Source organism: Haliotis rufescens, unplaced genomic scaffold, assembly GCF_023055435.1.
Source record: "Haliotis rufescens isolate VD_foot unplaced genomic scaffold, xgHalRufe1.0.p SCAF_14, whole genome shotgun sequence".
NCBI lineage: Eukaryota > Metazoa > Mollusca > Gastropoda > Lepetellida > Haliotidae > Haliotis > Haliotis rufescens.
Window position 1 is genome coordinate 36,495,034 of NW_025963824.1, and position 7,435 is coordinate 36,502,468.

A 7,435-nucleotide genomic window follows, 5' to 3' on the forward strand; every position below is an offset into this window, starting at 1 on the left:
TCCTTTCTTTAGCCCCTTCATTCCGACCTTTACTTCTACTAATGTCTCTCTGTGAATTATGAGATCAAGATCATAATTTAGCATTGTTTCACGACATTGCTGCTTTAAGGTGACATTTGCTCTTCGCTGATTGAAAATGTTAACCCCAAAAGGGAGTGTTCCTCCCATTCTGCCCTATCTATACACGCTCAAGCAGAAACAAATAAATGTCCGAATGTTCGTTCAAAAATCTGAAAACGCTTAATTGCTATTTCTCCGACGAGTTTTACTTTGCATTTCAACCTTAAGGAAGTGGTTCACAACTAATGCATGCACGAGACCTGCGTCAAACGTAGACCAGAACCTTCTGCTATCTGTACAGTCGAAGGTTATCTCACCCAAAACACGTGTTTTATGCTTAACCTTAAGCTTGGTATCTCCGCAATGTAAGTCTTAAAACATTTCATTTCATTCATATTTCAGCCACAAAACCGGGATTTGTAAATATTTAAATATAAACCAGACAAACAAGTGATTGATGTCAAGAGAACCTAGCCATGGACACGCGTTCAGCCAAGTCACCTGACCACCGGATTCGATATGCGGCCTATGACGTCAAACATAGGTTTCCTAGGTAACTCCACAAAGTGATATTCAATGTAAAGTAGTCTTCAGTGTAAACAGATCCTCGACACCCGTGAAGATCCGGCGTAGAATAGGTCTTCAGCAACCCATGCCTGACGTTAAAGGCGACTATGCCTGTAGTAAGAAGCGACTAACGGGATCGGGTGGTCAGGTTCGCTGACTTGGTTAATGCATGCCATCGTATCTTAGTTGTGTAGATCGATGCTCATGATGTCAATCACTGGATCGTCTGGCCCAGGCTCGATTATTTACAGACCGCCGTCATACAGCGGGATTATTGCCGATTGGCGTTAATCAACAAACAAACAAACACACAAAAACATCATCGAAACATTTGCAAAGTAATAGTAAACCTTTAATATTATTTTGTAACGGACGGAGGCAGAATATCAGTGACGTCACTTTGATAGCGTGCCCCGGGAAAACCCTCTCCTCAGCAGTCACCTAACAATTCGGACACCATGGCACGTGCTAACGAGCTGATAAAACACAAAACATTTTCAGACATCAGTCTACTTGTTATCAGTTATCATACTTATTTTCAGTTTTCCCGATCCGTTTCCATTTTCGTAACCGCCTCCGATGTCTAGTAGATAGAGCGTTTGCCCTGCGAGTGGAAGGTCGATGGTTCGATCCCCTGGCCGACACCAATGGCATTAAAATATGGTACTTGTTGTTACCCTTCCTGGCGCTGGGCATTAAGGGGATAACGGAAGAACAAGTCGGCTCGGAGTTAGCATACTGTGTCAGAGTTGGTGTCAATCTTAAGTTGTGGTACGGTATCTCTGTGGTATAAATTGCAATAAAAACCAACATTAGTCCTGGCTAGTACCAGCACACGCACCCACACGCACCAACACACACATGCACGCACGCACACGCACACACACACACACACACACACACACACACACACACACGCACGCACGCACGCACGCACGCACGCACGCACGCACGCACGCACGCACACACACACACGAACGCACACCAAACACACGCACGAGCGCACACGTACACGTCGCAATGTGAGTGATATAAGGCAAAACGCGACGTTAATCCCTATTTCATCTTGCTAAACCACTTTTAACGGTTAGCAATCATGTCGTGATAAATATATCGAAATATATAACGTTGTATGTAACGCACATTTTGAAATAGACCACACATTCTGTTGCAAGATACTCTACAACTGTCCACAATGTGACACCTGAAATAACATCGTTTAGTGAGTGCGTTAGTAAGGTTTTACGCCGCTTTTAGCAATATCCCAGCAATATCTCACCAGAAATGGGCTTCATACAGTGTACGAGCTTATGTATGAAATCGAACCGGGGCCTACGGCGTGAGGAGCGAGCGATTTAACCAATAGGCTACCCCACCGTCCGCGGGTTTAAGTATATAGATATATCTTTATTGTCAAGGGGTTGTTTGGGGTTTAACAAGCTTGTACCTGTATGTCGGTCACATCACGATGGTCACCCCTGTTGTGGCATCACAGGATAACGTATCCTGGCACCTAGAATCAGTGGTGGTATCAGGGTGGGGGAGGGGGGCAGGTGGGCATCAGGGTGGATCTTCTCCCCCATCCCGTTTTTTTAAGAATAATGCCTCCATGTTACTGAAATACACGATCACCCCACCCATGTGAAGACACATGTGGCCTTAACAATGTTCAGTTAGTCTAGCAGAGCCATGTTTAGACATAACAATGTTCAGTTAGTCTAGCAGAGCCATGTTTAGCCTTAACAATGTTCAGTTAGTCTAGCAGAGCCACGTTTAGCCTTAACATTGTTCAGTGAGTCTAGCAGAGCCATTTTTAGCCATAACAATGTTCAGTTAGTCTAGCAGAGCCATGTTTAGCCTTTACAACGTTCAGTTAGTCTAGCAGAGCCATGTTTAGCCATAACAATGTTCAGTTAGTCTAGCAGAGCCATGTTTAGCCTTAACATTGTTCAGTTAGTCTAGCAGAGCCATGTTTAGCCATAACAATGTTCAGTTAGTCTAGTAGAGCCATGTTTAGCCATAACAATGTTCAGTTAGTCTAGCAGAGCCATGTTTTGCCTTAACAATGTTCAGTTAGTCTAGTAGAGCCATGTTTAGCCTTAACAATGTTCAGTTAGTCTGGCAGGGCCATGTTTAGCCTTAACAATGTTCAGTTAGTCTAGTAGAGCCATGTTTAGCCTTAACAATGTTCAGTTAGTCTAGCAGAGCCATGTTTAGCCATAACAATGTTCAGTTAGTCTAGCAGAGCCACGTTTAGCCTTAACAATGTTCAGTTAGTCTAGCAGAGCCATGTTTAGCCATAACAATGTTCAGTTAGTCTAGCAGAGCCATGTTTTGCCTTAACAATGTTCAGTTAGTCTAGTAGAGCCATGTTTAGCCTTAACAATGTTCAGTTAGTCTAGCAGAGCAATGTTTAGCCTTTACAATGTTCAGTTAGTCTAGCAGAGCCATGTTTAGCCATAACAATGTTCAGTTAGTCTAGCAGGGCCATGTTTTGCCTTAACAATGTTCAGTTAGTCTAGCAGAGCCATGTTTAGCCTTTACAACGTTCAGTTAGTCTAGCAGAGCCATGTTTAGCCTTTACAATGTTCAGTTAGTCTAGCAGAGCCACGTTTAGCCTTAACATTGTTCAGTTAGTCTAGCAGAGCCATGTTTAGCGATAACAATGTTCAGTTAGTCTAGCAGAGCCATGTTTAGCCTTTACAATGTTCAGTTAGTCTAACAGAGCCATTTTTAGCCATAACAATGTTCAGTTAGTCTAGCAGAGCCATGTTTAGCCATAACAATGTACAATTAGTCTAGCAGAGCCATGTTTAGCCTTAACAATGTTCAGTTAGTCTAGCAGAGCCATGTTTAGCCTTAACAATGTTCATTTAGTCTAGCAGAGCCATGTTTAGCCTTAACATTGTTCAGTTAGTCTAGCAGGGCCACGTTTAGCCTTAACAATGTTCAGTTAGTCTAGTAGTGCCATGTTTAGCCATAACAATGTACAGTTAGTCTAGCAGAGCCACGTTTAGCCATAACAATGTTCAGTTAGTCTAGCAGAGCCATGTTTAGCCTGAACAATGTACAGTTAGTCTAGCAGAGCCACGTTTAGCCTTAACAATGTTCAGTTAGTCTAGCAGAGCCATGTTTAGCCATGACAATGTTTAGTTAGTCTAGCAGAGCCACGTTTAGCCTTAACAATGTTAAGTTAGTCTAGCAGAGCCATGTTTAGCCATAACAATGTTCAGTGAGTCTAGCAGAGCCACGTTTAGCCTTAACAATGTTCAGTTAGTCTAGCAGAGCCATGTTTAGCCATAACAATGTTCAGTTAGTCTAGCAGAGCCATGTTTTGCCTTAACAATGTTCAGTTAGTCTAGTAGAGCCATGTTTAGCCTTAACAATGTTCAGTTAGTCTAGCAGAGCAATGTTTAGCCTTTACAATGTTCAGTTAGTCTAGCAGAGCCATGTTTAGCCATAACAATGTTCAGTTAGTCTAGCAGGGCCATGTTTTGCCTTAACAATGTTCAGTTAGTCTAGCAGAGCCATGTTTAGCCTTTACAACGTTCAGTTAGTCTAGCAGAGCCATGTTTAGCCTTTACAATGTTCAGTTAGTCTAGCAGAGCCACGTTTAGCCTTAACATTGTTCAGTTAGTCTAGCAGAGCCATGTTTAGCGATAACAATGTTCAGTTAGTCTAGCAGAGCCATGTTTAGCCTTAACAATGTTCAGTTAGTCTAACAGAGCCATTTTTAGCCATAACAATGTTCAGTTAGTCTAGCAGAGCCATGTTTAGCCATAACAATGTACAATTAGTCTAGCAGAGCCATGTTTAGCCTTAACAATGTTCAGTTAGTCTAGCAGAGCCATGTTTAGCCTTAACAATGTTCCTTTAGTCTAGCAGAGCCATGTTTAGCCTTAACATTGTTCAGTTAGTCTAGCAGGGCCATGTTTAGCCTTAACAATGTTCAGTTAGTCTAGTAGTGCCATGTTTAGCCATAACAATGTACAGTTAGTCTAGCAGAGCCACGTTTAGCCATAACAATGTTCAGTTAGTCTAGCAGAGCCATGTTTAGCCTGAACAATGTACAGTTAGTCTAGCAGAGCCACGTTTAGCCTTAACAATGTTCAGTTAGTCTAGCAGAGCCATGTTTAGCCATGACAATGTTTAGTTAGTCTAGCAGAGCCACGTTTAGCCTTAACAATGTTAAGTTAGTCTAGCAGAGCCATGTTTAGCCATAACAATGTTCAGTGAGTCTAGCAGAGCCATGTTTAGCCTTAACAATGTTCAGTGAGTGTAGCAGAGCCAAATTTAGCCTTAACAATGTTCAGTTAGTCTAGCAGAGCCATGTTTAGCCTGAACAATGTTCAGTTAGTCTAGCAGAGCCATGTTTAGCCTTAACAATGTTCAGTTAGTCTAGCAGGGCCATGTTTAGCCACGACAATGTTCAGTTAGTCTAGCAGAGCCATGTTTAGCCATAACAATGTTCAGTGAGTCTAGCAGAGCCATGTTTAGCCTTAACAATGTTCAGTGAGTGTAGAAGAGCCAAACTTAGCCTTAACAATGTTCAGTTAGTCTAGCAGAGCCATGTTTAGCCATAACACTGTACGGTTAGTTTAGCAGAGCCATGTTTAGCCATAACAATGTTCAGTGAGTGTAGCAGAGCCATGTTTGGCCTTAACAATGTTCAGTTAGTCTAATCATGTTTTTGACGCAGAGGGTTGACACAGACTTAATCTGTTTGGACATCACCACGTTCATCTCGCAAGCCCACGGAATGAGTTGCCACTGAATCAGACATATACCTTTCGCCGTTGACCGGTCACGGAGACGAATGACAATCAAGCTTACGACATCGGTTATGCCTGCTTATGTCGGGCAGGCGTTACACAGCCCTCCGTTAAAGAAAGGATGACAATTATGTCGGGGTAGTAGCATCTCAATTCGCCCAAAAGAAAACGTTACGGGATAACAATGACAAGTCAACTTACCCCGCATCGCCATCATGCCTACTGTTGGGATCACCTCTCTGCAGCCGATACGACCGTATTACACCAACTGGGACATCAATCCACACCGATATCACACCCACCATTACCCATCCCGTATCACGTGTATGATAACACGCATATACCCGGGCGTATTAATTACCTATAAGATATCAAACCTCGCCTGTTATCTGTAGCCTCTGAGCGCTGATCACAGAGCGAAATTGTAGGCGGGTCACACTGACCCGGTCGTACTTGAGGAAAGTTGTCACACTCTGTATGTCAGCTGTATGACGGCGGCCTGTTAATAGACAAGACAAACCCGTGATAGTCTGAGCAACGATCCACGGGGAACAGGTTAACACAGTAAGTGTTATAATCACTGTATACATATCGTCAGGAAAAAAATATTCAATCGGGACTCCATGTTCTCTTGATGGTACATCCACAGGAGAAGGGATATTATGTGTCAACATCTTACTGGTTAATCTGTCTGTCCCGCCTCCGTGGTTCAGTGGTAGAGCGTCCGCCTGGAAAACGGAAGGTCCGGGGTTCGATCCTTGGCCGCGTCATACCAAAAGACGCTAAAAGATGGTACTTATTGTTACCCTGCCTGGCGCTCGGCATTAAAGTCGGGTATTCATTTTGAACTGCAGCATGGTATCTCAGTGGGCAAGCACTATAAAATCGACATTAGTCCGGACTTGTACAAGCGGCCAAACACACATACACACACACGTACAAGAATGGTTGGTTGGTTTGTTGTTAACGTCGCACTCAGCAATATTCCAGCTTTGTGACGGCGGTCTGTAAATAATCGAGTCTGGACCAGACAATCCAGTGATTGATAGCATGAGCATCGATCCACGCAATTGGAGTACGTGTACGTTACTATTAAAGTGCAATAATCTGGAAAGGGATATTAAACCCTATTTCACCTCAACGCACCTCCAGTCTGTACGCCCAATGTCTACTTGATATCACTCCATGCAGGTATGGCCAATAGATTTGGATATTAAACAGAATATTTTGCACAAATGAAATAACACACCACACATGGTTGGAAAGCCCAATTCGTCTGTAGTGATGATCAATAGAATAAAATATACCCTACACAAGTATGTGTCTTGATTATCACCAAAGCTGCATGACGGCATGAATATGGATTTCTTACTACGTTTTTTTCTGAATACGTACTTTACCAGGTACGTGTATCATGAACGTGTGTTTTTTCTGCATGTAAACGCACATAAACCACTGTGTGTGTTCACCAGTTACATCAATGCATTGTACGGCAGATATATCTGTCTGTCTGAGAAATTCAGCATTTGTTGTCACAAAATCATGAATACATGCCAAGCCAATAACAGTCCATCTACGTCAACGCGTAGACGGACAGATCTAAATTCTCTTTCATATAAGATTTCAACTTTGTGACAAAGGTACTTTGTTCTAGCATGTGTTGTCGTTATTTTATCCGCATATTTGATAATTTTGTTATAAATATCTGCTGTTGTTTGTTCATTAACACAGGACAAATGTCACTTTAGTGTAGGACGACACATGATGTAATGGAACGAAGGGCATATTTCCTCTTTGTAATAACAAGTGGGAACCTTTCAAAAGAAACCATATTACATGTGCCATAGTCTATGGACTATATACATTTCCAATACAAGAACCACAACGTCTGAATTGATAAAAAAAACACGACTCGTAGATCCATGCCGGGAATTTAGATCTGTGACAAGCAACCTGCAATTCTACAGTCTACTCCCACCAATCTTCGGGTATTAAGGATTCAGTGATGATGATGATGATGATGATGATGATGATGA

General features: G+C 42.5%; 1 protein-coding gene across 5 annotated transcripts in view; it reads right to left on the reverse strand.

Moving 5' to 3' along the window:
- The window catches only part of LOC124113182, a 43,495-nt gene extending 37,608 nt beyond the window's left edge, over positions 1-5,887 (reverse strand). For 4 of the 5 annotated variants that reach the window (XM_048395376.1, XM_046473443.2, XM_048395375.1 and 1 more), the window contains exon 1: positions 5,601-5,848. The gene's annotated coding sequence lies outside the window, so the exon portion shown is untranslated. Of the gene's footprint in view, positions 1-5,600 lie in introns of all 5 variants that reach the window. The other variant, XM_046473449.2, reaches the window with a different exon arrangement.
- Between the last annotated feature and the right edge of the window lie 1,548 nt (positions 5,888-7,435).